The 22,098-nt window shown below is 42.2% G+C and overlaps 1 protein-coding gene across 6 annotated transcripts in view; it reads right to left on the bottom strand.

Annotated features, from left to right (window-relative positions):
* OSBPL3 (oxysterol binding protein like 3) overlaps positions 1-22,098 on the bottom strand; it is a 198,289-nt gene that overhangs the window by 110,095 nt on the left and 66,096 nt on the right. For 5 of the 6 annotated variants that reach the window (XM_055590567.1, XM_055590565.1, XM_055590569.1 and 2 more), the window contains one exon: positions 21,989-22,039. The exons of the other annotated variant lie outside the window; for it this stretch is intronic. The gene's annotated coding sequence lies outside the window, so the exon portion shown is untranslated. The remainder of the gene's footprint in view (positions 1-21,988; positions 22,040-22,098) is intronic. 6 annotated transcript variants of the gene reach the window in all.

The following is a 22,098-nucleotide window of genomic DNA, read 5'->3' as shown; positions in this document are numbered from 1 at the left end:
GAGATTGCACAGGTGTGTGAATTCTGTCCTCATGCAAGTAAATCACACGGGAGATTTAATAAGAAGAGTGTCAAGGGCACTGAGGTTTTCTCCATAGCTTGATGTTAATTTGTTCATTAATTAACGTTTCGGGGACCAACTGTGCCAACCCACTGCAAATCCCCATAACTGTAGAGTCATGTCTCATTTCTCAAAGTGCCCAGATCTACCTTCTTCAAAATCTCAAGGATCGTTGTTTAAAAGCCAGATTTTGGAAGTTCCGAAACCTTCTTTTATTATCCAAAGCTTGTGGGTTTTCAAAAATTGAGCTCAGACCAGGAGCATCAACATTACCTGGGAGCTTGTGAGAGAAATGCAAATTCCCAGGCCTCACCACAGACCTGCAGATTTGGGAACTGAGGGTGGGGCTGAGTCATCTGTTTTCAGCAAGATTCTGACACACGGGTGTAAGGATCACTGCTGCAGTTGAATACTGCATCTCTGGCAGAGAACCTTGGGGCATCCAGTGTACTTTCATCAGGAGATTGGAGGAGACCCTGAGCTCTTTTCTGAGGAAGATTCTGTCTTGTTTCTTAGCTTCTCCTTTAAGCCAAGGACAGCAAAAGCCAGGTATGTGTGTTTCCTGTCCCCACTCCCATCATGGTGAGTTTTCTCCAACAGATCTCCAAAAACCTGGAAGACAGTTGGCTGTAAAAATCCTATCCTGCCAAGGTCCACATGGGTACAGTGGGGCAGGCAGAAGTCTGTGAATCCCTTCATCCTGATCAGGAGCCTGAATTTCACAAGACAATCACTGTGGTCTGATCACAAGAGTCACCACCCACAGACTTATCCTTCCTCAACACAAAACATCTATCCCTCCAGGTTCTTGCCAAACATTATGACCTTGAACACTGTACTGTCCAGACTTTATAGGCAATGAATCTCAGCTCTGACTGCACATTAGAATTACGTAGGGAACTTTCTAAAATGCTGATGGCCAGGCCCAAATCTATCATATTGCAACCCGGAGTGGGGGGAAAGGCTTTTATATTCTAAAACCTCCACAAGTGATTCTGATGTGGAAAAAGGGTTGAGGGCCACCAGCAAATAATCCAGAAATATAATTTGTACACCCAGCTCAAGCCAAATCATCAAATGGATGAGCTGATGGAACTGTACCATTCTGATCTGTGAAGAATTGCTTTCTCTGCACTGTCCTCTAGACTTAAGCCTCTGACCTACAATGAAAGAGATCATATCTGTAAAAACAAAGAGCTAAGCCAACAACCACCCGAGGATACTGGGAAATTCTGTAGAGTAGTGAATAATTAAGACTACAAGCTCTGGGGCTCCCCTGGTGGCTCAGTGGTAAAGAATCCATCTGCCAATGCGAGAGACCCGGGTTCAATCCCTGGTCCAGAAAGATACCACACACCGGGGAGCAACTAGGCCCTGGTGCCACAGCTATTGAGCCTGTGCCCTGGAGCCTAGGAATCACAACTACTGAAGCCCACGTGCCCTAGAGCCCACTCTCTGCAATAAAAGAAGCCACTGCGATGAGAAGCCTGCACACCACAACCACAGTGTAGCCCCTACTTGCCTCAATTAGAGAGAAGCCAGAGCAGCAAGGAAGACCTAGCATAGCCCCAAACAAACAAACAAATAAATAAAATTAGGGCGAAAAAGACTACAAGGTCTGCATTCAAACTGCCTGGGTTCAAATCCAACCTTAGTAGGTGGCTTTAGGCACGTTTTCAGCCTCTCAAATCCTGTATTTCATTTGACAGTTGGAAATAAAGCATTGCCCCAAAAGGGTTGTTGGGGTGATTCGACGAGTTAATAAAAGCACAGGAAAGGTAAGGGGGCAGTCATCTCTGGATGAGTTATTACAGGATGTTGTGGTCACTGTTGTGAAAACACCACGGTGGCTGCTTTTCTCTTTTAATGAGAAAAATAAAAAGGATACATACAAATATCTATATTCCTAGCAACCCAAATTAATAGGTCTCCATCCTTATTTGCATACACATATTTATCATTTTTCTTTTAAAAATTGTGCATAATAAATACTATCATACCATATGTTTCTTTCTGCAGCTGGTTTATTTTCACTCAAAATTATCACACACATACGCATACACTGGGCTTCCCTGGTGGCTCAGATGGTAAAGAATCTGCCTGCGATGCAGGAGATGTGGGTTCAATCCCTGGGTTGGGAAGATCCCCTGTAAAAGGGAATGGCTAACCACGCCAGTATTCTTGCCTGGAGAATTCGATGGACAGAGATGTCTGGTGGGCTATTCTGATGCACAGAGATGTCCATGAGTCTGCAAGAGTCAGACACAACTGAGCAACTAACACACACACACACACACCCAAGTTCATTCCTACCACATAATTCCATGGCATGATTTCTGATTTTTGATAAGTCATTCCACTGACTTATTCTCCTTTAGGTTGTTTCTGATTCTTTGCCCTTCAGAACAGTGCTACAGGATCTGCTGCTTGGGAGGCTGTGGCCTGACTGTCTAAAATAAGCAGAACTGCTGTATCATAAGGTAGAACTAGTTTTAGTTTTACCAGCTATTCCATATTGCTCCTCCAAATGGCCATACCAATTCACACCAGACAAAGATTTCTTTGAAGGACTTTTACAAGAATAGGCTATACGTTCAGATCTCAGTATCAGAGTGCCTCTTCTAAGTGACCGGCTTGGTAAAGCTTTTAGTCATTGAGAATTTATACATAAAAACGTATGCCTCTTTATTTGGGGCACGAGGGTGCATGAATCAGCTTGATGGCCGCACTGCTGGTGAACCTCAGTGGCAGAAGAAGAGCCTCTCCGTGTGCTTGGCTTACCTTTATTGTCCCTGTGCTCCAATTCTCTTGACTTCCCACTATTTCCTGTGTAGCGTGTGTATTCTTGGAAACCACTTCAAAGAGTTGGTGAAATTAGATGATGTTTAAATAAGTTGTTTTTTTTTTTTTTTTTTTAAGCTAGAAAGTTGTACAAGCTGCTGCTGGGCTGTTGGCAAGACGTTCTGACAATGGATAGTTTTCTTCCTACTCTAGGCTGCCTTCCATGGTGTTTCTTTAGGTGAGCCCTGGCCTCAGCTTGACAGTTGCAACTGCCTCCAATGTCTCCAAGCGGGAAGGGAGGAAGAGACAGACAAATGATGATTCTAGTGCACAGAACTGGAAGACAGCACGTCAGTGAAGAAAGGAACAGGAGATTGGGAGGGGCCTGAATGGCCATGGTCCTTACTACTAGCCTTCTGGAAGTTTACAGATGGATAATTCAGAGCTGGCAGGATTTCTAGGAGAGTGCACTTACAGGCAGATGTGGAGGAGGTGGCACAGGTTATTTCCAAATCTTATGTAAATTCCATGTCACACACCTAAACAAATCCTAGGCTTCACCAGAAGAGAAGCTATTGACTCAGACCTTAATTTTCTACCTTGCTCACAAGGCTATCACAAGATAGATACCTTATCAAACATTTCAAATAGACTTTTCATAGGTCTGACATCCTTAAAAAATAGGAAGAGCTTGCTATGCATAAACCCTCTCTGGCAATACAGACTGGCTGCCTTGATGGCCAGGGCTTGGTTCTAACACCGAGCCCCTACTGCTGGTCACATGTCCCCTAGTTAGGCCGCTGTCTACGTGCTCTGCTGCCCTCACCCTTCTAGCCCACAGCCTGGTGGACATGCCTGGATTTATCACTGGAACAGGAAGCCTACTGCTTACTTCACGAGCAAACTCATCATTCCCTTATGCTGATACCTGTGCTGACTCCCCTGATTCTGATTAAAACAACCACCCCTCTCCTGCTTCAGCCCCAACTTTCTCTCCCAGATCCCCCAATTCTGCAGATTCTAGCTATGCCATGACCCTCCCTCCTCACCCCAAAATCTGTTTTCCATTCTTTCATCCCTATAACCGCCAATCCATTTTAGACCCCCATTGGGGGGGGGGGGGCGGTCTCCACTTTTTCTTTTCCAACACTTAGATCTACCTCACGTTCTCCTGGCCCAGTTCACCTTTCCAGAAAGATTTCAGTGTCTCTTCTCTACACCAAATTCTCACTGGTCACTGAACTTGGTTAAAAATCCTAAGCCCTTCACAAGGCAGTGAAATTTATGTGACTTCAGACTCTGGTTCTATCTACCACCTACTCTGTGTTACTAAACTACTGAGTTGTTTTCTCATCTGAAAAAAGGGCCAAATAATCATACTAAGTCTTTCTGAAGACCGACTGAAATAATACATGTCATGCACTAAGCACAGTACTTGGGAGACATCACTCAGTTATATTTTAGTTGTATTAACCAAACCTCAACTGTAAAATCTCACCTGCATACCTAACATTGTATACTCTCCTGCAGTTACACCACTCTGCCTTGGTTCTTAGGCTAGTTCTTCTCTGCAAAGCATACTTCTAATCTGCTGTCTCTCTTCCATCTATAGAAATTCTCCCCACCCTCCAAACAGCATTGCAAGCATCATCTGCTCCATGAAACCTTTTCCAAAAGCACCCCCATCACTGGTTTTGTTTCTCTTTTGAACTCCTACCTTACTTTTGTGCCTTCAAGTATGTCATAAGTTGCCCACATTTTGAGATTACTCTTTGAAACCTGACCACTAGATGTTAGATCTATATCATGATCAATGACTGAATTTTACTCATCTTTACATTCTGGGGGAAAGCTACTTAAAGATGAGTGGCCATGACAATCGAGCCAGACTGAATATCCTTCCTTAATATTAGTTAAGAGGAAAAAGTCCTCTCTGTAAGCATATTGATCTATTTCCAAGGAGCCACTCTCCTTCCCTCTTCACTAGACTTATTTGGGATTACAGGTATATTTCAGAACGTTTTAGCTATCCCTTTCCTTTTGAAGTCTCTTTACCATTTTCTTTGGCCACAGGAGAGATTATTTCTTTCTTTGAACTGTTTGAAATGTTTGTAGTGTACAGAGCTCTGCCCAAAGCATGCTTCTTTGGGGATTTCATCTCCCGGTTCCTGTCACTTTATATCACTGGCCAATTCTGCTTATGGGTCAGAAAGAAATCCAGAGATATCCTCCCTTGCATTATTTTCTCAGTCTTCTTAAAAATTAAATGATCAGCAGAACAAGTCAAGAGTTTATAAGAAGTTAGCAGAATAAAACTTCCAGTGGGTTTTACCAACATGCTTGGCATCCCTTCTAGAGTTGGGCTTCCCTGGTGGCTCAAATGATAAAGAATCTGCCTGCAATGCAGGAGATCCAGGTTCGATACCTGGGTTGGAAGATACCCTGGAGAAGGGAATTACAACTCAATCCAGTATTCTTGCCTGGAGAATTCCATGGACAGAGCAGTCTGGTGGGCTACAGTCCATGAAGCCACAAAGAGTCGGACATGACTGAGTGACTAACACGAAGAGTAATAATCTCTGAGGAAAAAGTACCATCCATAACCTGTGTGGCAATCCATAAAACTGACCCTACTACAACAAACTTTCTGTGGTTTCTCTGTCCCCATTGCCCTCACCTAGAAATCTACCTTTAGGGCCTGGGTTTCCATAGGCCTGCTTCTTAAAGCAAAATAGTCCCTTCTAGAACCCTATCTTCATCATTAGAAACATCCTAACCTTCCTGGTGAGACAAATTAGATGATTAAATCAAGGCCCAACTTTTAATGTTCACTTTGCTTAGTCCTCAGCGGCTGCATACAGGTATGACAACCACCCTGCTTCCTGGTGTTCTTTTAGCGAATTACTGAAGTTCTCTTCCTTGGCCACTGGTCTTCCCTTTGCTATGCCTATTGTTCTCTACTCAGTCAGATTTCAATCCTTTTTTTCTTCCCATCAAATTTCAGTTGAACTCTCTTGATCAGGTTAGCCATCTCTTACCAAATACACACACTGATCCTCACAGATGCCAAAACCTTTCCCTGCACACCAGACCTTGTTTATCAACACTATCAGTGTGACAGCTACTTGCAACTTTCTGTATCCTTTTCCAGCTCATGGTCTATCCTCCTCAAAACACCAAGGATATATTTGTGGTTTTTTTGGACAATGTAGTGTATTTTCTTAAAAACCTTTTTCTTCTGTATTGGAGTATAGCCAGTTAACACTGTTGAGATGGTTTCAGGTGCACAGCACAGGGACTCGCTCATACATATACATGTATCCATTCTCCCCCAAGCTCCCGTCCCATCCAGGATGCCATGTAACGTTGAGCAGAGTTCCCTGTGCTATTCAGTAGGTTGTTGTTGATTATCCATTTTAAAATATAGCAGTTTGTACCTGTACAGTTTACATTTCTTTTGGCCAAAGAAATGAACAGGGTGATGGTTTGTAGATCTGAAATTTTGGCAGGTTATCATGCATGCAAGGAGAGATAAGAAAGCCTTCCTCAGTGATCAGTGCAAAGAAATAGAGGAAAAAAATAGAATGGGAAAGATTAGAGATCTCTTCAAAAAAAATTAGAGATACCAAGGGAACGTTTCATGCAAAGATGGACACAATAAAGGACAAAAAATGGTATGGACCTAACAGAAGCAGAAGATATTAAGAAGAGGTGGCAAGAATACAAAGAACTATACAAAAAAGATCTTCACGACCCAGATAATCACAATGGTGTGATCACCCACCTAGAGCCAGACATCCTGGAATTTGAAGTCAAGTGCGCCTTAGGAAGCATCACTATGAACAAAACTAGTGGAGGTGATGGAATTCCAGTGGAGCTATTTCAAATCCTAAAAGATGGTGCTCTGAAAGTGCTGCATTCAATATGGCAGCCAATTTGGAAAATTCAGCAGTGGCCACAGGATTGGAAAAGGTCAGTTTTCATTCCAATCCCAAAGAAAGGCAATGTCAAAGAATGCTCAAACTACCCTACAATTGCACTCATCTCACGGACACGACTGAGAGACTTCACTTTCACATTTCACTTTCCTGCAGTGGAGAAGGAAATGGCAACCCACTCCAGTGTTCTTGCCTGGAGAATCCCAGGGACGGGGGAGTCTGGTGGGCTGCCGTCTATGGGGTTGCACAGGGTCGGACATGACTGAAGCAACTTAGCAGCAGCAGCAGCACACACTAGAAAGTAACGCTCAAAATTCTCCAAGCCAGGCTTCAACAGTACATGAACCGTGAACTTCCAGATGTTCAAGCTGGATTTAGAAAAGGCAGAGGAACCAGAGATCAAATTGCCAACATCTGTTAGATCATTGAAAAAGCAAGAGAGTTTCAGAAAAAACATCTATTTCTGCTTTACTGACTACACCAAAGCCTTTGACTGTGTGGATCACAATAAACTGTGGAAAATTCTTAAAGAGATGGGAATACCACACCACCTGACCTGCCTCTTGAGAAATCTGTATGCAGGTCAGGAAGCAACAGAACTGGACACGGAAAAACAGACTGGTTCCAAATAGGGAAAGGAGTACATCAAGGCTGTATATTGTCACCCTGCTTATTTAACTTATATCCAGAATATATCATGAGAAATGCTGGGCTGGATGAAGCACAAGCTGGAATCAAGATTTCTGGGAGAAATATCAATAACCTCAGATATGCAGATGACACTACCCCTATGGCACAAAGCAAGGAACTAAAGAGTCTCTTGATGAAAGTGAAAGAGAAGAGTGAAAAAGTTGGCTTAAAGCTCAACATTCAGAAAATGAAGATCATGGCATCTGATCCCATCATTCATGGCAAATAGATGGGGAAACAGTGGAAACAGTGACAGACTTTATTTTGGGGGGCTCCAAAATCACTGCAGACTGTGGCCACAGCCATGAAATTAAAAGACGCTTGTCCTTGGAAGAAAAGTTATGACCAACCTAGACAGCATATTAGAAGCAGAAACATTATTTGCCAACAAAGGTCTGTCTAATCAAGTCTATGGTTTTCCAGTAGTCATGTACAAATGTGAGAGTTGGACTATAAAGAAAGCTGAGTGCCAAAGAATTGATGCTTTTAACTGTGGTGTTGGAGAAGACTCTTGAGAATCCCTTGGACTGCAAGGAGATCCAACCTGTCCATCCTAAAGAAAATCAGCCCTTAATACTCATTGGAAGGCCTGATACTGAAGCTGAAGCTCCAATAGTTTGGCCACCTGATGTGAAGAACTGACTAATTTGAAAAGACCCTGATGCTGGGAAAGATTGAGGGCAGGATAAGAAGTGGACAACAGAGGATGAGATGGCATCACTGACTCGATGAACATGTGTTTGGGTAAACACAAGAAGTTGGTGATGACAGGGAGGCCTGGCGTGCTGCAGTCCATAGGGTCTCAAAGAGTTGGACACGACTGAGTGACTGAACTGAACTGATAATGCATGCCTTTGCTTATTGTTCACCAATAAGTCCATTTTACTTCTTTTAATCACAGAACTCTCAAGCTTAGCTGGGCACAAGTTCATCTAATCAGAAGCTACATTTCTAACTTTTCTTGCAGCTTCGTGGCCACCAGAGAGATGTGAGTAGAAGCTATGTTAACAAGAGCATACCCCTCAACCTTCCCTATTCCTGAGGGCTGAGAGATGGTGACAACTAGACCAGAATTGAAACCATTATTTGAGGACGGCAATGTCATTGGACCAGCCCAGGAATAACCATACCTGGACAGTCACAGGAAAGAGAAATAAACTTCAGTCTTGTTATTTGGGGGTCTCTCAGTTACAGAGGTTTAGTGCAAACAATATAGGCGCTAAGAAGGTAGCATGCTTTACAATCAGGAATCTTGGGTCACCTTTGTACCCCCTCAACAGAAAGTTGCCAACCGTATCTATGATGGTCAGCTTCCTGGGCCCAGAAACAGGAAACCCTGAAACACTGGCAGTAAGAATCCTTACTGTTTGATAAAGCAGGAAAGCCACTGTTTCCAAGTTCGCAAAGTATATTATCTTCTCCGAAAGCAACCCCATATTCTTCAGTAGGCCTTGGGATAGAGATGAATCCTCAAATCACTTCACCTTCTCCAGCAGGACAGCCCCCTGCATGTTGCATTTACCCCAAAACAGTCCTCAGAGCCACTCCAGAACTGAAGACTTAATGTTCTGGGTGGAGAGGGGTGAGTCCACAGGGCATATGACCATCCCTCCACTCTTGAATGAGAAAATCGGAAACAGGCTGAGTTTCCTTCTCTTTCTGCTATTTAGCCACCCTGACTTGCCCTTCTCTGTCTCTAGAGGAAGAAACACTGATGGATAAAGGTGGGCTAGTAAAGGAAACTATTGTGAAAGACAAGAGGCTGACTGAGAACAGCCAAACTGATGAAAATTCAACTTAATATCTATAAAGTGCCTATACAGACAGTATATTAAAAAGCAGAGACCTTTGCTGACAAAGGTCCATAGACTCAAAGCTATGGTTTTTCCAATAGTCATCTATGGATGTGAGAGTTGGACCATAAAGAAGGCTAAATGTCAAAGAATTGATGGTTTCCAATTGTGTTGTTGGAGAAGACTCTTGAGAGGCCCTCAGACATCAAGAACATCAAACCAAACAATCCTAAAGGAAATCAATCCTGAATATTCATTGGAAGGACTGAAGCTGAAGCTGAAACTCCATTACTTTGGCCACCTGACAAAGAGCCGACTCATTGGAAAAGACCCTGATGCTGGGCAAGATTGAGGGCAGGAGGAGAAGGGGATGACAGAAGTTAAGATGGTTGAATGGCATCACTGACACAACGGACATGAGTTAAGCAAGCTTTGGGAGATAGTAAAGGACAGGGAAGCCTGCTGTGCTGCAGTTCATGGGGTCGCAAAGAGTCGGACTGAGCGACTAAACACCACCACAAAGTGTCCATAGCTCTGCTAACCCCAAACGATGGAAACGAGTGACGTGAGGCTTAATCCAAGGAGGACCCACCCTGGCCAAGGAGATAAGGTATCTGTAGATGAAACAAGTGAGAACACAGTTCAGGGTGGGCTATCTAGGAGGTTTTGTGGACATTCACAGGGAAGAGTTCAGGGAAGCTGATGTTGTGAGCTATATTAAAGAGGTGTCCTGAGGGGAGCCTTAGAGATGTGGACAGGACATGACTAGGTAGAGAGGAATGTAGGGGGTGGGGAGGACACCTCCCACAGGATTTCCCAAGCCTGGCTGCCTGGCAGGATCACCCTGAGGAGCATCTACAGACTACCAAAGTCTGGCCCCACTCCATACCAACTCATCCAGAGGCTCTGGGATGAGGCCCAGGCAAGTTCCCCAGGTGACTCTGATGCAATGTGTGGGCTGGGACCCACTCCCTGATCCTGCATCCAGAAATGATAGAAAGATGTACTCCACAGAACTGCCGACTTTTACCTTAGCATTTCATTTCATTTCAGTATCTAATGCCAGACCAACATCTATTGCATCTCATTTGTACCAAATTAAAATGCAGAGCAGGATGTGACTTAGCAATTTAAAGGGTAAGAAGAGAAAGCGCCTCTGAAGAACTTAAATTAACATCTTGTGGTTTGAATTTTATCAGTGGGTGTTGCGAACCTCTCTTAACTGACAACTGCTGGCGGAAGTAGGGTAGATTTTAACAATTGGCAACCACAGACAGCATTTCATTACTGATCTAAAAAGACTATCAGTTGAGTCACTATAAAATGTGAATGTGAATTTTTTAAACTTCTATCACTCATAAAAATCTAGTAAAGTCTGTTCAGCAATGTAAACATCAAGCTAACAATGACTAATACTCCATCAATGTTACCTGAATGCTCTCAAATAACAAGAAACGAAATACCTAGTGGTTGTGGTTAAGGTATCAGATGTACACACTTCAAGTTGTCTGTCCTCCTAACTAAAAATAACCCAAGGGCTGAGATGCTAAGCTTCAAACAAATTCTATAAAAGGTATTTCCCAAGATATTATGTATACATTTGGGGAGAATTGCTGGGGCAATAGTAAACAATCTCTTGTAAGAGGCCCAAAAGAAAATTTAGCAAATGTAGGTGGGGAGGAAAAGGGATATAGGGAGTTTTCCTCTCCTAGGGGATGGACTACTGCAAGAAAATGAGCATGAGACACTTCTAAACCAGTACAAACTGAAAAACAGTTGTAAGGAGAAACAGAATGAAAAGGCAGAGAAAACAGTTTCTTAAAAAATCGAGGTGGTTATTGGCAGACTAAAGCTAAAAAGGCGAGAAAAAGGTAAAGCACCTCTGCTACTAATGTTAACCGTGAAGGTTGTTTTCTTCCTCCAGGAGAGTGCGTATATCAGAAGCAATTTGAAGACTGTGTCTAACTTTAGTTTTTTGTAACTAGTACTAAACTCAACATGTGGCAGGTTATTTGTTTATCAGATTGATGCTCAACACTGAAAAAAACAAAACAACCCAATTAAAAAATGGGCAGGAGACCTGAACAGACATTGTTCTAAAGTAGCCATGCAGATGGCTAACAGGCACATGAAAAAATGCTCAACATCATTCATCAGAGAAATGCAAATCAAAACTACAGTGGCATCACCTCACACCTGTCAGAATAGCTGTCATCAAAAAGAACACAAGTAAGAAACGTTGGTGAGGATGTGGAGAAAAGGGAACCTTCATGCACTGTTGCTAGGAATGTAAATTGGTGCAGCCACTGCGGAAAACAGCATGGAGGTTTCTCAAAAAACTAACTACAGAACTACTGCATCACCCAGCTATTCCACCCCTGGGTATATAGCCAAACAAAACAAAACAAGAACACTAATTCAAAAAGATACATGCACCCCAATGTTCATAGCAGCATAATTTACAGTTACCAAGATATGGAAGCAACCTAAGTATCAATCAACAGATGAACTGATGAAGAGGTGATACATACACATATATACACAACAGAATACTACTCGGCTAGAAAAAAAGAATGAAATTTTGCCATTTGCAACAACATGGACGGACTTGGAGGGTATTATGCTAAATGAAACAAGTCAGACAGAGAAAGATAAATACTGAGTGGCATCATTTATATGTAGAATTTAAAAAGTAAAACCAGTGAATATAAGAAAATATCAACAGACTCGCAAATATAGAGAACTAGTGCTTACCAGTGAGGAGAGGTAAGAAGGAGTGGAAGGATAGGGGTAGGATATTAAGAGGTATAAACTACTATGTACAAAATAAATAAGATACAAGGATAAAATGTACAATGGAGAATATGGCCAATATTTTATAACAACTGTAAAAGAAGCATAACCTTTAAAACTGTGAGTCTCTATATTGTACACCTGAAACTTAAATAATATTGCACAGCAACTACACCTCAATAAATAAATATAAAAACAAATAAAAGCAAAACCTGTGTCCCCTTCCCCTTGCTTCTAGAAGATTTTATCTCAGAGATAGGCAAAGAAACATTCTAAAGCATCCATTTATCACACTGAAAAAATTCTGTAGAAAGGTGGATCCTAATTGTTTAGGAGTTTACATCTAGTGAGAATGTAAAGAAAGAGTTATAATAGAAAGTACAAATAAGAAAATCTAAGTCAGAAGTGAGATGTAAAGTATCAAAACTCCAGCTGGATTCCACCTGGTTAATTTTTGAAATAATTTTCAGCAACCAGGACCCTGCTCTTCACTTGATTCCTCTACGTTGTGCATTCATTGTAGATATCAGTTGAACCAGGGGTTTAGCACACTGAAGCTGTTTCAATACATCGTTTTGCATTTAGACAGCATCTATCATCAAAGAAGTCACTGCTGCTGCTGCTGCTAAGTCGCTTCAGTCATATCCGACTCTGTGCGACGCCTTAGACGGCAGCCCACCAGGCTCCCCGTCCCTGGGATTCTCCAGGCAAGAACACTGGAGTGGGTTGCCATTTCCTTCTCCAATGCATGAAAGTGAAAAGGGAAAGTGAAGTCGCTCAGTCATATCCGACTCCTAGCGACCCCATGGACTGCAGCCTACCAGGCCCCTCCATCCATGGGATTTTCCAGGCAAGAGTACTGGAGTGGGTTGCCATTGCCTTCTCCGAAAGAAGTCACAGTACTATGCAAATGGAAACTCCCCCACTTCACACCCAAAGGCAGAACAGCCCCAGTGCTCAACAATGACAATCATACCTCCTGAAAATGAGGCGAGCCCCAGACCTCAAGGCTTATCAATGGCTTAAAAGGAGCTGATGCCAATTCTGAATCATTATTACTGAGTGAGGAAGATGTGTTTTTTAAAGACAACGGCACCAAGATGAATCTCATCCCAAAGCTTGTCTTACAAAATAATACTGACATTTCTCTATCCATTGGTAGGGTCTGTTTCCTTCTCTTGAACCTGAGTAGGCTTGTGACCATAGCTGAAGCAATGCTTTCTGACTTCCAAGGCTCTGTTAGAAATGATAATATAGCTTTCACTTGATGCTCTCTGTCAGGATCCTCACCCTTCTACTTAGCCATCACGATGTGAGGACAGCAATGTGGAGAGAACACATGGAGGGGCTCGTCTGGAAAAGCTGAGACCACTCCGTCAGCTGAGAGCATCAACGCCCAGACATGCAAATGAGCAAGCCTTCCAATATCAACCTCTGTGCAGTCCCAGAAGACACTGAGTAGAGCAGAGTCCAGCAGTCCCCACAGAGTCCTGTTTTAATTGCAGATTTGAGGGCTAAGTAAACCTCATTATCTTAGCCTACCAAGTTTTAGGGCCATTTGTTATACAGCATTAGGTAACTGAAACACTAGGCAGAAACTCTTGGCCCATCTTCAGGCTAGTCAGGTGGGAAGCATGAGAACACAGGGTCAGAAAGACCAAGTTCAATCAGCAGAAACGACCAACAGGCTCTGCCTACCAGAGAATCCCACTCCCATCACGTAGGTCAGATTTGGAAGAGGGCTCCTTGGTCAGCAAACCCAGACCTCACTCAGAAAGTCACTTATACAAAGCACACGATAGAGTTTATGGGCCAATTAGCTGATCCAGGGAGGTATGTGTCTGATACTGAGGAAGAGCCCACAAATGGAACACTGAAAATCCCATTTGTAAATGGCCACAAATCCCTTCAGAACCCTTTAAATACATCTTTTAACACAGACCTCAAAATCCCCACTTACCACTTGGCATTTCTCTTCAATAGCTTAAGCAGTGGTTGGGAACGAGTTTTCAACTGGCAACTGAGCCACAAAGAAATTATCTTACTAAGGTCATGGGGTCAGTCGTTGTGGGTACAAGTAGGACAGAACCCAGGACTGTACATCAAGAACATCCATTCAGAAGGGGAAGAGGGAATTAAAGTAAAAGTCCTAAGTATTTAAATATTTCTAAAGAGCAGTTTTATTGTTAAAGAGTCGAAATCTCCAGCACCATGGATCCTTTGGAAAGAACACTGACAAAGTCTTGGACCAGAGTCCAAGAGTCTTGACCAGTCTTGGCCAGAGTCTGGTTGATTCTGAAGTGCAAAGATCTAGCCTCAATCATACACAGGATTCCTCGGATGCTATCTGGTGCCCAGAAACCAGAGGATGCCAGCAAGGCAGTAAGAAGAACTGAGTTTCATCACCCAAGTTAGAGCAGAAGAATGACTGAAAGCAAAGGGAGGGAGGGAGAAGACAGGAGAGCAGTCATTAAGGCTGAATGAACACTGAATGATTGTGAAATAGAAGCTCAGCATCTGAACCAGCCAGCCAACAGAACCTGGGGTGCTGTCTGACATCACAGCCTCTAGTCAAATGTGGGTACTGAATTAAGTGCAACTAAGAAACTCAATTTTAAATCTTAATAAACTAAATAACTTAAATTTCCATAGCCATGTGTGGCTGGTAGCTGCCATGTCAGACCAATACAGCTTTAGACACCATTCTAAACCTCTTATTTTCTCCCTCCTTTCCCTTAGCACAAAGTGAAATACCCTGGGATATTCCTGCCTCCCGAAACCTACCAGGTGCATTCTCACTCCAACCAACTCTGAAAAAATCAATGGCTGGTAGACAGCTGAGTCATCACAGGCCAGGTGTCCAACACTTAAATGTATTAAGTCATCTGGGAAATTTTCTTCCCCACTCCTTCCATTGTTGGAGACAATGAATTACAGAATGAAAGAGGCTATTCGTTTTCTACATGAGATCAGCAGGGATTTTTAAGTAATAAGCCCAGCTGCAATTTCCAGGTACTTCAAACTGTCTCAGTGCAGAGATTAGTTCCTTCAACTCACACAGCTTCCATGGACAACCATTAGGAGCGTGAAGTTCATGTGTCTCTTAGGAAGGGCTTATAATGGCAGTTCAGTTTAAAGATAAAGAGTCTGTGACATGAGGCAAAAGATCATGTTTCAAAACAGAAGAAAAAAGAATTATCAGTTCAAACAATTATCAGATGTCAGTTTGTTTGGCATCTGATATTTACCATTGTCTACTATCTTCAGATGGAAAAAAAAAACCTCCATCGCAGGCCAGCAAAGTACCTTTTCACAGAGTGAGGAGGGAAGGGAGAAGCCTTTTACTTTTAAGAGGATTCCACACAATTTTGCAAAGTCCTAGAAACAGCTCCACAGAGCTGCCCAGTAGTAATGTTTTAGCCTGGGGGAAAACTGTTTCTTTAGCAAAGAAATGAGAAATTCGCTAAGAAAACAGCTAATTTCCCAACATTGAAAAGTTCCCATAATTCAATATTCAATTACCAACTCAAACTTATTGCCCAATATAATTCTACCATTTCAGGCAAACAGATAGTCTTAAAAGTCCCCCATTAAAACAGGCATTCTCATAAATCACTCATGTATGCTAAGTCGCTTCAGTCGTGTCTGACTCTTTGCAAGCCTATGGACTGTAGTCCCACCAATATTCTTTGTCCATGGGATTCTCCAGACAATGAGTGTAGCCTCTGTAGGAGACAATTAAGCAATAGAAAAGTTGTCTTTCAAAAATAAAGGCAATAGGGAATAATTCCCAAAGATAAAACAACTTAGGAAATAGGGCTTCAAAAAGCCTTTTCCAAAATAAACTTAATGATGATGAACTGCACCAAACATAAAATTATCAAGAATGATAAAACCATGGGAAAAAAAGAGCAATCAGATCAGATCACTCAGTCGTGTCCGACTCTTTGCGACCCCATGAATCGCAGCACGCCAAGCCTCCCTGTCCATCATTGATCGGATTAAATACGTGGGGGAATAGACAGGTGAGGTAGAGCTACTAAGTGTTAAAAGTATTTGTTGTTGTTCAGTGGCTAAGTCATATCCCACTCTTGTGACATCATGGACCTAGCCCACCAGACTTCTCTGTCCATGGGGTTCTCCAGGCAAGAATACTGGAATGAGTTGCCATTTCCTTCTCCAGGGGATCTTCCTGGAGCAGGGATCAAACCCACAGCTCCTGTATTTGCAGACAGATTTTTTTTCACCACTGAACCACCAGGGAAGCCTACGTTACAAAAAATAAATTCTAACAAAATGAAAATAAAACAAATGACAAACATTTGACATCAGGGGAGAGCTGCTGGGCCAAAGAATTGGGTTGTTTTTTATATACATTGTTTTAGCTCACCCAACCCATTCTCACTCCCAGACAGCTCACTCTCTTCTGACTAAGGGAATTAATCCTCTTGGGATAAAAAATTACTCTTCAGTAGCCTGGTTATTTCTTTGCCTTTTGTTAAATTGAAGTAAAATAGAATATTCTATTTACTTTTAAAACCATGTTTAACTTGAGCTCAGTCTTATACAATTATTTCTCCCCATCGTTTATCCCTCCCTCCATCATCTCTCTCACTTTACACACCAGCCAAGCCTGAAATTAATGCTAACACTGGTTAGTTTCTGGTTGAGATTTTGGGGAAATATTTTAACTTTTCCTTTAAGCTTTTTTTGTTTTGTTTTGCTTGCTTTTTAAAAATAAGAAACACATGTAACTGAAGTAAATATAAAACAGCAATTACTTTACTGACTTGATACCAGACCACCTGACCTGCATCCTGAGAAACCTATATGCAGGTTAGGAAGCAACAGTTAGAACTGGACATGGAACAGACTGGTTCCAAATAGGGAAAGGAGTACGTCAAGGCTGTATATTGTCATCCTGCTTATTTAACTTATATGCAGAGTACATCATGTGAAATGCCAGGCTGGATGAAGCACAAGCTGGAATCAAGATTGCTGGGAAAAATATCAATAACCTCAGATATGCAGATGACACTACCCCTATGGCAGAAAGCGAAGAACTAAAGAGCCTCTTGATGAAAGTGAAAGAGGAGAGTGAAAAAGTTGGCTTAAAGCTCAACATTCAGAAAACGAAGATCATGGCATCTGATCCCATCATTTCATGGCAAAGAGAAGGGGAAATAATGGAAACAGTGACAGATTTTATTTTGGGGGGCTCCAAAATCACTGCAGATGGTGACTGCAGCCATGAAATTAAAAGACACTTGTCCTTGGAAGAAAAGTTATGACCAACCTAGACAGCATATTAAAAAGCAGAGACATTGTTTGCCAACAAAAGTCCTTCTAGTCAAAGCTATGGCTTTTCCAATAGTCATGTATGGATGTAAGAGTTGGACTAGAAACAAAGCTGAGTGCCGAAGAATTGATGCTTTTGAACTGTGGTGTTGGAGAAGACTCTTGAGAATCCCTTGGACTGCAAGGAGATCCAACCAGTCCATCCTAAAAGAAATCAGTCCCGAATATTCATTAGAAGGACTGATGCTGAAGCTGAAACTCCAATACTTTGGCCACCTGATGTGAAGAACTGACTCATTTGAAAAGACCCTGATGCTGGGAAAGATTGAAAGCGGGAGAAGGGGATGACAGAGTATGAGATGTCTGGATGGCATCACCGACTTGATGGACATGAGTTTGAGTAACCTCCGGGAGCTGATGATGGACAGGAAGCCTGGCGTGCTGCAGTCCATAGGGTCACAAAAAGTTGGACACAACTGAGAGACTGAACTAAACTGAATGGTTCATTTTCCTAAAATGGTCACCTGACCTGTGCTTCTCTTATTTCCCCAACAACCCCCAACCTCAGATTCTGACTCAATATGCTCACTAGCCCTCTTCATTCTCTGGTTGTGCCTCAGTTTTTGGAGAAACATGCTTCAACATGAGAGAACTGTCCTATGTCACACCTCCCATAGTCATCAGGAAAAGTGCAGGCCTCCCAAGAATGTGGGAAAATGTAGATAAGTAAAAATCGCAGGGCTTGGGTCTTTTAACTAGAGGTGTGAATGGAAACTATTGACACTGGGAATTCCATGTGTGCTGCTGTTACACAACAGGGATGGCACACCAACACACACAATGTGGATTTACTGGAAGTGAAGTTATCTATACCACAAAGACTTCTTCCAATACTAGGTATCTATTTATGTGTCCCTCCCACTTCTCTCTTCCTGTCTTTCTATTACTCTCATTCTCACACTCTCCCCGCCACCCACCCTTTCTCCTGCCACCCTCCCTCTGGTTAAAAGAAACCCTCCTTCTCTTTAAAGGAAAGTCAAATAAACAAACCCTATTAGATGACCTGCCTTCCCAGGTGGTGCTAGTGGTGAAGAATCCACCTGCCAATGCAGGAGACACAAAGCAGGTTTGATCCCTGGGTTGGGAAGATCCCCTGGAGTAAGAAATGCCAACCTGCTCCAGTATTCTTGCCTGGAGAATTCCAAGGACAGAGGAGCCCGGTGGGCTACAGTCCATGGGTCGTAAAGAGTCAGACACGACTGAGTACACATACGCACACACATTTAGATGACCTGGAAGAAGAAGGAAGGTGGGTGTTTGGGTTGAGGGAGGGAAGATGGAAGAAGAACCATTAGAATACAGCATGGCTACATCTGTATATGTAATTGCATACAGTCCGTTCTACCACACAACTCTAAAAATGCATTCCAGGTATGACAAGCTTATCTGACAACTCAGAACTGGGTAGCTGTTCATGTTTTTGTTTATTCCATGGCAGAAGTCAGCGGTCTTGCTTGGTGTGGGTCCCTGTTCCCCTGCCTCTTCCTGTCCTCTATCTTTTAAAAGCTGTATCAGAGCAAAAGCTGCAGAAATCAAATTTTACCCATTCAACAGATCATGGATTATTAGGCACCACATAGACCAACCTAAACAAGTAAGTAAGTAAGTAAATGAAGTCACTCAGTCGAGTCCGACTCTTTGCGACCCCGTGGACTGTAGCATACCAGGTTCCTCTGTCCATGGGATTTTCCAGGCAATAGTACTGGAGTGGATCGCCATTTCCTTCTCCAGCGGATCTTCCTGACCCAGGGATCGAACCCGGGTCTCCCGCATTGTAGACAGACGCTTTACTGTCTGAGCCACCAGGGAAGTCCAAGGAAATGGCAACCCACTCCAGTATTCTTTCCTGGAAAATCCCATTGACAGAGGAGCCTGGCGGGCTATAATCCATGGGGTCACAAAGAGTCAACACGGCTGAGTGACGGGGCACACAAACAAGTAACATGTTAAAAAAAAAATCAGATCCTGGAAGGTAGGGTATTTTATAAGTTAACTGTACATACATGCAATTTTCAGGAGTTCGATTTTAACTTCTAACTTAAGCTCTCACTTTTTTGATAAGTGAGACGACATCGTTTCTATGTAATATACCAGTAGACATGACCCATCCTAGAAACAGCAGCTCAAAAAGACTAAGAAATCAAATTTCACGACTGAAAAATAAAGGTGATATCCTGGATCATAATTATTCAAAATGTGCTCTGCCAAACAACACTTTCATAGGGCTGTCTGTGGGGGATAAAATGAGTTCCCACAGACCAGTCACCTTGGTAAACACTGCTCCTATATTCCCTCTTGAAGACATATTGGCACATTAAGAGTTTCTGAGAGATTCTGCACTTAAAACAAGCAAACAACAACAAAAGCAAATCTGTTAACTATGTTCAACAACCCATTCCAAATCTTTCTGACCTCAGAATCTCCTTTTTGAGGTGATACTTCAACATGCCTTCAGCTAACTACCAACTTTAAAGCTCAATCATCCTGTGAAATGGTGAATGAACTCTTACCTTTAAAGGCTGGTATATCTGTCAAGGAGATAACAGCCTAACAGGCACAGGAACCATTTCTGGCTTATGAATCAGGCTTGTAACAGCCAACACTAACACCTGGATACATTTTGCTTAGTTTCATGTCTAGACTTGAGAGGCCTAGAGAAACATGAGCAACCATGACCATCACATAAAACCACAAGCAACGTTCAGAGACTGGGCTCATGCTTCCCTATTTGACCCCATCTTCCCTAAAGGCCCTCCCTGGGTCTCTCATTAGCACATCTCTCTCCCCAAACCCAGCTTCCCCACACCCCTTCCTCCTTGCTTTCCACAGTCTACTACTTAGGCTCCATCCTTCCCATTTCAGTCTGAAATTACCCTCAAGAGAAAACATCTGAATAGGATGTCCAGCATCATTTGGAAGAGAGAAGTACCACTCCAGGGAGTGACATTCTCCGTTAACTGGACAAAATGCTCAAAAAAATCTTGGGGAAACTATCTCAGAAATTAAATACTCATGCAACTGTTGTGCAGGACTGCCTTAACACGTATCTCCAAGCAATGTGCACTAAATCTACCCAAGTACACAAGAAACGGGATCCACACTTAGCATTTCTGTAACAAGTGTTAAGTAAACATATAGATAAATGGAATAGAATTGAGAATGCAGAACTTAAACTCTCACATTTATGGTCAATTCATTTTGACAAAGGTACCAAGACAATTCAATAGGGAAAAAATAGTCTTTTCAACAAATGGTGCTGGGAAAAGGAGATATTCACATGCAAAAGGATGGAGTTGGACCCTTGCTTCATACCACATACAAAAATTCACTCAAAATGAACCAAAGTCTTAAATGTCAGAGTTAAGACTATAAAACTTTTGAAAGAAAACACAGGGGTAAATTTTCCTGACCTTGGGTTAGATCATGGTCTCTTACATATGACATCTAAAGCAAAAGCAAAAAAGAAAAAAAAGTAAGTTGGACTTTAAAATGTAAACTTTTATGCTTCAAAGGATAAAATAAATAAAATTAAAAAATAGCCCAAGAATAGGAGAAAATGCTTGCAATCATATAGTTGATATGAGCCTATTATTTAGAATATAGAAATAATTCTTACTATTCAATGAAAAAATAACTGAATATTTTAAGTGGGCAAAGAACTTGAAAAGATATTTCTCCAAGGAAGACACACAAATGGTCAATAAGCAAAAGATGCTTAACATCATTAACCCTGAAAGAAATGCAAATTAAAACTACCAAAAAAAAAAAATCTCTTCATACTCCCTCGTGCTCATTCTAGGTCACTTCAGTCGTGTCCAGCTGTTTGCAATCCCATGGACTGTAGCCTACCAGGCTCCTCTGTCCATGGGATTCTCTAGGCAAGAATACTGGAGTGAGTTGCTGTGCCCTCCTCCAGGGGATCTTCCTGGTCCAGGGATCAAACCCAAGTCTCTTATATCTTCTGCACTGGCAGCCAGATTCTTTACCACTAGTGCCACCTAGGAAGCCCCTCATACTCCCTAGGATGGTCATAATAATAATAATAAAGAAGAAGCAAACAAAAAGGCAGACAATAACAAGAGTTAGAAAGGATATTGAGAAACTGGAACTCAGACTCTTTGGTGGCAATGTATACTTTGAAAAACAGTCTGCCAGTTCCTCAAAACTTAGATACCATATGAGGCAGCAGTATCAGTCTTAGGTATATACCCAGGAAACCTGAAGATGTATATCCACACAGAAAACTTGCACAAGAATATTCATAGCAGCATAATTCATAATATAAAAATTAGAAAAACACAAATGTTTATCAACTGATAAATGGATAAATAAAAAGTAAAATATCTATATGCTATTTGTGAACTGATAGACTGTATAGTCCCAAACTCATATATTGACGCCTAATCCCCAGTGTGATGGGATCTGCAGATGAGGCCATGGGGAGGTAATTAAGTCATGAGGGTGGAGCCCTGTGAGTGGGACTGGTGGCCTGAGGTTTGTTTCCTGTCTCCACTCTCAGCCATAAGAGGACACAACAAGAAGATAGCCATCTAAAACAAAGACGTGATCTCTCACCAGACAGCAGGTCCGCAGGTACCCGGTCCTTGGACTTTCCAGCCTCTAGAACTGTAAGAAATTAATGTTTGTTGTTTAAGCCATCCAATCAATGGTTATCAGTCATAGCA

The sequence above is a fragment of the Bubalus kerabau genome, chromosome 8 (genome assembly GCF_029407905.1).
Source record: "Bubalus kerabau isolate K-KA32 ecotype Philippines breed swamp buffalo chromosome 8, PCC_UOA_SB_1v2, whole genome shotgun sequence".
NCBI classification, from domain to species: domain Eukaryota; kingdom Metazoa; phylum Chordata; class Mammalia; order Artiodactyla; family Bovidae; genus Bubalus; species Bubalus kerabau.
This window is presented reverse-complemented; position numbering and strand designations above follow the sequence as displayed.